Source organism: Peromyscus leucopus, chromosome 3 (genome assembly GCF_004664715.2).
Source record: "Peromyscus leucopus breed LL Stock chromosome 3, UCI_PerLeu_2.1, whole genome shotgun sequence".
Lineage (NCBI taxonomy): Eukaryota > Metazoa > Chordata > Mammalia > Rodentia > Cricetidae > Peromyscus > Peromyscus leucopus.
Genome location: NC_051065.1, coordinates 105,142,830 through 105,153,300, shown reverse-complemented (window position 1 = coordinate 105,153,300; position 10,471 = coordinate 105,142,830). Strand labels below are relative to the sequence as shown.

The 10,471-nt window shown below is 46.9% G+C and overlaps 1 pseudogene; it reads left to right on the top strand.

Annotated features, from left to right (window-relative positions):
* Positions 1-791: 791 nt before the first annotated feature.
* Positions 792-8,495, top strand: LOC114682042 (annotated as a pseudogene).
* Positions 8,496-10,471: the final 1,976 nt, after the last annotated feature.

Below are 10,471 nucleotides of genomic sequence, written 5' to 3'. Positions count from 1 at the left end.
CAGCTGAAGGTGTGAGCCAGATGTAGGGTGGATCTACTGACTCATAGGATCCAGAATTTGGGACAGTCTCCACCTCAAATAATTTAACAGAGGAAAATCCCTCTCAGGTGTGCCCCACTGCCTGGGTTTCAGTTCATTCCTAATATACTCAAGGTGACAAGATTAGCCATCACAGACTCCCAATGTCAACCAGAGACCACCATCCATTTCTCCATAGTCTGAGTCTAATGAGAAGGGAATTGACTTTCTTGAGTGTGTATATGATGAGCTTCATAAGTAAATAGTGATTAAAGTGTTAGGGAGCAAGTGGAAAAGGAACCATGCTGCCTGTCCACTAATAGATGAATATCAGTGTCTACAACCCACTGAAGGACAACACTCTGGAGCCTGTTGCTGGCATGACCAACATTCCTTCTATTATTATTAAAGTGGAAAGTATCCTTCCTATGGTTTTGATGGCAGATGTCCCACAAAGAATCATGGGTTTGAACAGGAGTCACTGAATGGGGAAGGTGTGGATCTTAGGAATGGGGGCCTTGCCAGAAGTCAGTCACTGGCAACGGGAGAACTGGATGTAACCAGCTTCCTCAGGTCCCTACTGCCCTAGACACCTGCCGTTCCTGCTACCATGCCTTCCCTGTCCTCAAGTGCAGAAACTGAGGAAATCAGCATGATTTGTGCCCAGACATGGTTAGTTCATCTTTTGCTGCGAAGTCACAAGGAGCCATTGTGAGGAATGATAGATACCTGGCCATATACAGAACGCACTAGGGCTGGTTTCTGTCCACACAGTGTGGTAGCTGTTGGTTGGTGGATCTCCACACTGGTGAGCTCCACGAGGACTCTGCACAGCTGTTGAACCTCATCAGAGTGAGTTCCCTTCTGAGGCCATGGCTTTTGTGGCGTTCCTGTTTATTTATTCATTTATTGGTTTCAGGAATGATTGTCCTTATTTTTGTTTTTCTTTATACTCTCACATTTTTATTTTTGTATTCTTTCTTGATCTATGTCATTTTCACTTTGATTTATCTTTTTCATGTTTTTAATGCATTAAAAAACATGCATTAGTTTATATTAACTGCACATCTTGAGTAAGTAATCTCACAGTGACATTTCCATACATACCCATGAATTTTGAACACATTCCTCTCATCTCACTAACTCCTGCCCACTGATTCCAAGTCTCCAGTGCTTCCCTTTTTATTTCAGGCCCTCCCACTCTATGTTTTGTGGACTCCTAGTCTAAGGACTGAGAGGCTACATTGGATGGTCTTTTTTCCCTTTTTTGTTCTTTTTTTTTTTTTTTGCATGGGGGGGGTGTTTTGTTTTTTTCAAGACAAGATTTCACTGTGTAGTACTGGTATCCTGGAACTTATTCTATAGACCAGATTGGCCTTAAATCCAGAAATTAGAGTGATTCTGCCTCCCTAGTGCTAGACTAAAGGCATGCATCATCACTGCCTACCTAGAAGGTGTTTAAGGAAGGGCACAGATTGTGTCTGTGCTTCAGGAAAAAGTCTCCTCCTAGGTGGTTATCTTAGGCTGGCAGGTCAAAAGTCATGGCTCCGAGCAAGGCCAGAGATGAGATTATATGGAAGAGGGCAGCTGAAAAGAATTCAAGAACAGAAAAAATGAGAGTCTAAAAAGAACCTGTTCTTTGAGGAAGAAAAGAACTTTCCTTGGTGGGACTTACCACACCCTGTCCCTCCACCATCTTCTGTCCTTCTATCTGATGGACGCTGTCCTTGCATGGCTCATTTTCATTTTCTAACTTAAGTGGTGTGCGATCACAGGACTAAAGCTGTGTGCTATCACGCACAGAGGATGGGGACAATCATGATTTTGAAGCAAAGGATCAGTTCTGCTGGCCTAAGAGCACAAAGAACATGTTCAGGAACAAAACTGCCCAGTGCTGGAATCATGCCCAGCACTCCACAGACCCACCCCAAACACCTGTCCCTTTGGAAAAGGAGGGGACATTTCATTGACAAGGACAGTCTTTACCTGGTTTTCCCAAACCTGGCCTTGAACAAAACACCTTATCTTTTCTTTGTTTGTTTATCCAGACAGGGTTTCTCTGTGTGTGGTCCTGGCTGTCCTGGAATTCTCTCTATAGACCAGGCTGGCCTTGATCTCACAGAGGTCTGCCTGCCTCTGCCTCCCAAGTACTGGCATTAAAGGCATGTGCCACCACCTCCAATCTTAATCTTTTCATCTTTGGAGAGAGGTGGTGGGTAGTAGGACCTTCATGGTCCAACACCAAAGCCCTTCAGTCTCCTTCCTGGATTTCCCAGGTGTTGATGATGAGGGAGGGCCTATCCTCTGTGACTTTCAGAAACCTAATACCTGATAGAGAACTGGCAAGTAGGACTTGAGTGCCCATTGCTGGACAGTACCCATGTCTCCCTTTCATCATGTGATGATTTAGTCTGCTAGAATTGCTAGCCAGTGCTTAAGTGTGGAATGTGTAGACACATGATGCCTTCAGGTGGTGTGAACGTTTTCTTGACAGAAAACATCCTTCTTGACCTCTTGTAAACTTCCATCCAGTTTCTTTGGCTCATGTCGCATAGCTGGTTCTGGGTGGGTCCTGTGAGGTCCATCTAATGTGTAAAACCAAAGACTTCTGATGGGAGGTGACAGCAGCGTAGCCTCAAGAACATGGAAAAGGCTGCCCACAGCCCTCCCACCTCAGTTGTTGATGTCACACTCACTGGGTCCATGTCCTGTGTCTCACAACAAACGATATTTCTGAAGCAGTGGGAACCTCCATCACGTACAAAACAAAAGCAGTCCTTGCTCTTCTCTTTGCTTTTGCTTTTTGGTTTGGCGAGACAGGGTCTCCTGTAGCACAGGCTAGCCTCAAGACTACTGTGGAGCCAAAGACAACTTCAACTGCTATTTCTCCTGCCTCCACTCTCCTAGCTTTAATAATTGTCATGTGCTCACCTTTATGAGACTTGGTTGTTTCTCTGTCCGTTTATCGGCCTTGCATCGGTGCCCCGAGGCCCCAGAGGCAGCACCCCTCCAAAAAACCCCAAGAACCATACATTTCTGGTCCCACTGGTACCAGCTAAGCCACAGCCACTAAATGCAAGTTTTAACTAAGACTATTGTTCTATTTACCAATAAGAACTCAGGAATCAGATGTTGGGGAGAAAATCTGCTAGATGAGAGGCCGAGAAGCAACCGGAAGACCTTCCTTTTTAGCCAGAGACCCAAGGAGAAAAGTGTCCCTGCACTCGTCCCAAACCATAAAGACCCAAATTAAGTCCCTCCCAGCTCCTTCCTGTGCATTTCTCTATCCATATTCCTACTCCCTCCTTCCTCTCAATGGCTAATTCCTGTCAACTAGTTGCTGGGTCCACCACCTGACCCAAGGGTAATTTTATTACCAGTCTCTGAGTTTCTCAGTGCCATCAAATATCCCATAACACTTTCCTGTTTTTTCCCATTGAGCTCCTATATAATGTACATCAGCTGCCCTGAAGGACTCTCCTTAGGCTGGACACAGCTAGTTGTATCATGCCTAATTGTGAGATGTGTGTGTGTGTGTGTGTGTGTGTGTGTGTGTGTGTGTGTGTAGTGTGTATAGTGTGTGTATAAGTGTGAGTCTGTGTCTGTGTCCTGCCAAGTCTCTGTTGAAGCATCAGTCACAAAACAACAGTATTAAGATCTGGGGACTCCCAAGCACTAAAGACTTGCTTTACAGCAGAACATGTGGCCTCTAGAAAAGGGCTTGATAGACTGAGTTCATGCTTTTCCTTGACCACATGAGAATACATACAAAGTACCAATTAGAGTTAGAAAGCATCCCTGTTACACACTCAATTTGTTTGGTATCTTGATCTTGCTTTGCCAATGTCCAGACACACAAGCAACCAATTTCTGTTGTTTATAAGGGACAAACTAAGGCATTTTGTTTGAGAGCAGAAGGCCTAGGGTGCCAGGATAGGGCTCCATCTCTTACACATGTTCTATAGGGTTCTGGCTGACAAGTACTTTCTTGATCATTTTGAACATATCAGGCCACTGTCTTCTGGGATCCTGGACTTTGGTGAGAAGTCTCAGGAACAATGGGGACCATGTGACAAATGAGGCACTGGGATCAGCACCTGTCCTTAGTTCATGAGCTGGCTGTTTGGAACCTGGGGTCTATGCAGGGACACTTTGCTCAGCCTGGGAGAAGGGGACTGGACCCGCCTGGACTTAATCTACCAGTTGAGCTGAATCCCCAGGGGGAGTCTTTGTCCTGTAGGAGATGGGAATGGGAGGGGGGATGGGGGAAAGGAGGGCCAGGGGGACAGGAGGGGGGAGGACAGGTGAATCCAAGGCTGATTTGTAAAAGAAAAAAAAAGGAAAATAAACTATATTGAAGTAAATGGAAAAAAATGATGTGAACTTTCAGCCCCACAGATGTTAGTCCTAGGTCCTGGGTGCCATGGAAAACAGTATTTTCTCACAACATCCCAATGTAGTCCTATAGGACCCATCAATCTGAGTATCTATACAGCAAACCATCCTGGACTTTGGTGAGAAGTCTCAGGAATAATGGGGACCTGAAACAAATGGTGTCAACTTTCTCCCAGCCCCACAGATGTTAGTCCTAGGTCCTAGGGTGCCAGGGAAAACTATTTTCTCACAACATCCCAATATAGTCAGGAGCTGTCATCCTATAGGACCCATTGATCTGAGTTAAAAATAATATAACTTGAATTTTTTGAGTGTAGACATGATGAGTTATTACAAACTTGTCACAGAAGGCTAGGATCCAAATTAAGAGCAAAACACTCTCCACCTACTAAGGGGAGACTATCAGTCTGTAACTGAGGCAGGGCCAATGCTCTGGAGCCATTGCCATTCTTAGGACTCCTTGTTTTATTATTAAAGTGGAAGGGTCCTTGTTAAGGTTTGGGTGTCAATGGCCCACAAAGAATCAAGTGTTTGGACACTGGTCCCACCAGGTGACACCATTTGGGGAATTTTTGGACCACAGGAAATGGGCCTAGCAGGAAGAAATGGGTCACTGGGAAACACTGAGGACAGCCATTTGAGTGTAACCAGGCTCCTTAGGCCCCTACTGCCCTGCTGGCCAGACTAGTGAGCTGTGCCGAGCCCTCATTGGTCCATTTCTTGCTGTGATGTCACAATGACAGACACCTGTGCACTCACAGCTCTGGCTGAGGCTGCCTCCTGTCCTTACAGTGCAGGAGCTGCTGGTTGGTTGGAGAGGTGGTGTTCGGCACTGGTGAAAGAAAGAGTTGACTTGGACTTTCGGGAGCTGTTGGACTCCGACATTGTGAGTTACTCTCCAAGTCTGTTGACTTTATTTGGTTTCTTGTTCTCAGTGAATTTGTCTATTGGCTTGCTTTATTTTTCCACTCACTTTTTCATGTTCTTTATTATCTTCTATTTGACTTTCTATTTTATTTTATGTGGGGGGTAATTCAAGACAGGGTTTCTTTGCGTAGCTCTGGCCTTCCTGGAACTCACTTGTAAACCAGACTGGACTTGAACTCAGAGATCTGCCTGCCTCTGCCTCCTGAGTGCTGGAAATAAAGGCATGTGCCACCACTGCCCACCAGTTTTTATTCATTTTTAGGTTATGTTTCCTGAGGTAGAATATTTTGATATATTTGTTTTATGGGTATGAGTATTTTGTCTCCATGTATGTCTGTGTGCCACATACCTGGTACCCGTGGAGGTCACAAGAGGGAGACAGATGAGCTGAAACTCAAGTAACAGGTGGTTGTGAGCCACCATGTGGCTGTTGGGGACCTAACCGGGGTTCTATGAAAGAGCAGGAGTTGCTCTGAAACACTAAATCATCTCTCCAGCCCCTCTGTGTTTATCTTTACCTCTTCCTTTATTGTCATGTTTTTCTTTATTTATTTCTCCTATTTCAAGCCTTTTCTTGATATGGAATATGGCACATAGAAGCAATTTAGTTATGACAATCACAGGAACACCTGTAATGTATTTTGATCACATTCATCATGTGATTAACCTGTGCTGTTATGCTTTCTTCTCCCACTTCCCCTCCACTTTCCTAGTAAACCCTTTTTAAGTTGACAACCTCCTCCTGCTCCCAAATCCCACAGAGGAGAGAAAACAAGCGGCACATTTGCAGGACTGGCTTTTCCCAGGTAAAGCATCTGCTCCAGTCTGTCCTTGTTGAGAGCCCCACTTTCATCCTGGATGGCTTCCCATGGCTTGACTGTGGCACTCTTGCCCTTCATTCCGTTTCTATATTGTGGTGTTTGTCCTCTAAGCATGCAGAGCAATCCTTGTAAGGATCCTTGTGAGTGTGTTTTAACCATCAAGTATGGCCTTATTAATGTGTTGTGGAATTTGGTGAGAAGTATTAGTAATATTATTAATGACTATCACATCCATGTTCATCATGGAAACAGCCTTTTTTTTTTTTCTTAATAGTGTCCTTTCCTGGCTTAGGCATGAATGAGTTTGGAACTGTTAAGTCCTTTCTATTTTGTGCAGTTTGGAGGAGCACTGACATTTGTTCTTTAGGGGCTGGAATGAATCATCAGTAAGTGCCTGGTCCTGGGCTTTTCTGTGCAGAGTCTTTTATCAAAAATACTTTAATCTTGTTGTTTATTGTCTCTTCTCAAGTTGAATTTGTATCTAGAAATTTCTCAATTTCATCCACATTTTCCAATCAATGAGAAGGACCCCCTGGTTTTAACAAACAGATTAATTTTGGGGTGGGGTAGGTTTGAGAGATTACCCAGCAGGTAGGAGCATGTACTGTTCTTACAGAAGACCTAGGCTTGCCTCCCAGCACTCCCATGACCCACCATAACTGCCTGAAACTCCATTTCTAGGGGATTTGATGCCCTCTTCTGACCTTCTAGGTCATGGAAAAGAAATCATACAAAAAGCATCAATATTTTAAGTTATTTGTACTACCTGTGAGTGTGCGTATTGGCACCCTCAAGTGTGCATGTGTCTGTGCATGTGTCTGTGTGAGTCTGCCCACATGGGCACATGCATGCATTGTATGGATGCCCTCAGAGGCCAGAGGTGTAGGCGCACCTAGAGCTGGAGTTAAGGCAGTTGTGAGTCGTCTGACCTGGGTCCTGAGAACCACATACAGGTCTTCTGAACTCCTGAGCCATCTGCCCACCCAGGCACTCTGGATTTGGGGATGTCTGTTGTCTTATCAAGTGCTCTTGCATCTGATTTTATTAGTGCCTTCTCTCTCAGTGAGTGTTGAGTTCATGTAAGAGGATGATTATCCTTCCAAAGAAATGGCTCTTAGCTTCTGTGACCCCTTGTTTTATTCTCTGTTTCTGGTTGATTCCGACCAATCCGATCTGTGTCTTATTCTGCTATCTGCTGCTTTGGAAGGTGTTTTCTTTTCTTTCTGAGCATTGCGTCCCTATTAGGTTGTCTAAAGTAATTCTGACTTTCTTTTCCTTTTGGAGGTAGGAATTTGTATTGATAAGCAGTCTGGGCCTGATTTGGACTGTTTAAAATTCCCCATTGAGGCCTTATCAACAAGGACCTGACCATGGAGCAGGCCAGGGAGGCCCACTGCTCTGCTGAGGAGGCCTTCACCAATGACTATAAGATGATGATGACCCTGGGCCAAGGACATTTTTCAGAGGTCAAATTGGCCTTTCACGTCCCCACAGTATCCTGTGTGGTTGTAAAAATTCTTAGAAACAAGAAGAAGTATGCCTCGTTTATCAACAGTGAAGTCAGCATCATGAAATCCGTTGCCCATGCCAACATTGTTAAATTGTTTCATGTGGTCGAGACCAGAGAGACCACCTACCTGGTGATGGAGCATGCATCAGAGGGAGACCTGCTGCATCATATACTGGAACAGGGGTCCTTAGAGGAGAGCGAGGCTCGAAGGTTGTTTATCCAGATATTGCATGCAGTGCAGTACTGTCATGATAACTCGATTGCTCACAGAGACATTAAGGCAGGGAACATCCTCCTGGACTGCAAGGGTAATGCCAAGCTTGCCGATTTTGGCCTTTCGGCCAAGGTCATGCCTGAGCAGAAGTTTAGGGGTTTCTGTGGCACTTTATTCTACTGTGCCCCAGAAGTGTTTGGAGAGGAGGCCTATGATGGCCTTGCCACTGATGTGTGGAGTTTAGGTGTGCTCCTCTTCCTCATGGTCACCGGGCACTTTCCCTTCAGAGCTAGGTCTGTTGAGCGGGTGAAAGAGCACATCCTTGCTGCAAACTTCAAGGTGCCTCCACATGTTTCCATGGACATTTACAATGTCATCGTCAAACTGCTGATCATCAACCCTAGCCGGAGGCCCACCATAGGCCAAATCATGAGGTTCCCCATAGTCAGGAGCAGTGAGGCTCGGTCACCACCTACTTCCACCCTGGCTCTCCCAGGCACCCCCAGCCCTAGCATTGTCAGAGCCATGACAGTCATGGGGTATAAATCTGAAGAAATTGTTGAGTCTCTGAGAGACCAGAAATACAACCAGGTGATGGCCACTTACCTAATTTTACAGCACCAGTCACCTGGGGGAGACTGCTACCATCACCAAAAGAAACCCGTGAGAGCCATGCGGTCAGGCCTTGACCTCAACCTGGCAGATCTTCACACTTTCCCTGTGTCCTTATGGAGAGCTACCGAGCCTGCTCCCCCCACCTTCACCTTGCCATCTAAGACCAAGGAGAGAGAGGAGAAGAATGCCAGGCAGGGTGGCACAAGGCAGAGCATGCCTGCCGCCCTGTGCTGCCAGCCAAAGAGGATGCGCCATCCCTATCTAACCCACCTGTTCTATTCTGCGACTGATTCCTTCACAAGCAGCAGCCTGGAAAGCACTGAGTATTTCACACATTCGGTGTTCTGGTCATTCAGTTGTCACTTGGCCAGTGTCCAGCCACCTCTCTTTCTGGACACCTCCTCTCCTAGGCCACACCAGAGTGAGACTCCAGGTGACACAGACAACAACTTGTCCTCCTGCAGTCCACAGGAGGAACTCCGGAGCTCCCAGGAGGCACCTCAGTATTTCACCCCCACAGGCTCCTCCCCTTGGGATACATTGCAGGAAGAGACTATGACCCAGGATGAGGCCATAACTCATGAACTGACCATGACAGAGGATGAGCCTATGACCCATGAAGGGACCATGAACCAGGATGAGGTCATCACCCATGATGCAACATTAATTCAGGATGAGGTTATCACCCAGGATACCACCTTGTCCCAGGAAGGGACCATGAGCCAGGATGAGGCCATCACCCATGATGCAACGTTGACCAAGGATGAGGTCATCACCCAGCAAACCACCTTGACCCAACAAAGGGCCATGACCAAGGAAGGGAAGATGACCCAGAATGAGGCCATAACTCATGATGCAACCATGATCCAGGAAAAGACCATGAACCATGATGGGACCATGGTAAAGAATGAAACCATATCACAGGAAGCGACCATCATGCAAGTAGAGGCAATCATTCGGGATGCAAGCATCTCCCCAGAAGCCACCATGACCCAGGTTGAGAACCTCATTCAGGAAGAGGCTATCACTCTGGATGTGTCCATGACCCAGGAAGTGGCCATCACCCATGGGCAGCCCCAGGATGCAGGCCCAGCTTCATCCCGAACCCGGAGGCGTCACAGCTGGAAGGGGGTCAAGAAAACAATTATGAACTGCTTCAGAAACCTCTGTTGCTGCTGCCTGCCACCTGCAGAGAGAGGCCAAGCCTCCCGCAAGAACCTGGCTCCAAAGGGAAGGGATCATGGAGTCACCCCCAGAACCAGGTGGGTGCACTTACCTCATTTTATTTGTGCTTCTCCTCCTGTCCCTTGTGGTAAAGATGCAAGTGCCAACTTGTGGCACACTTGTGAACTTATCAAACTGTCACTTCAGAGAGAACAATCCCAGAAAATCTCTCTAGTGTGACCTCAGAATTTTTGAGCTACAAGTGGACACAAAGATGCTGATAGGAGCAGGGAGAGCAGGAGGCAGGGCAAGGCCAAAGGAGGCAAAGATCCCATGGAGGACCAGTGGGGTGCTTAGACACTGCAGGGCCAGCCCAGGAAGTCCTGTGTGTTCCAAAGCCACTAAGAGTCTCCTTCCTGTGTCTTTCTATTTTGAAGTCCTGAAGAGGTCAAGCCCCAGCTCCATGGCTTGTGAGCCACGGGTTGGGGACCGGTCTGGCTGAGAATCGGACAGCCCCACAGGGAGCCAGGCCGGATGTCCAGGAGGCAGTGTGGACACAGGCCCCTCCTGCAGAGGAAGAGCTGTCCACCCCAGCGCAGATCTCTCCAGGTAAAATTCCAGGCAAGAAGGACAGGCTTTTCACAGGGTCTTGCTGAGTGGAGAGGGCTGAGGTGCAAAGGGGCCCTAAGCTGTCTCATGGAACTATAGCCCCTTGCCCTCTTCCCCTGCCTGGCTAAGCATCAGAGATTGCCCTCTGGGTAGTGACTCTCCTTTGCTCCCTGTTTCTGGGCAGAGAACAGGGTCTTC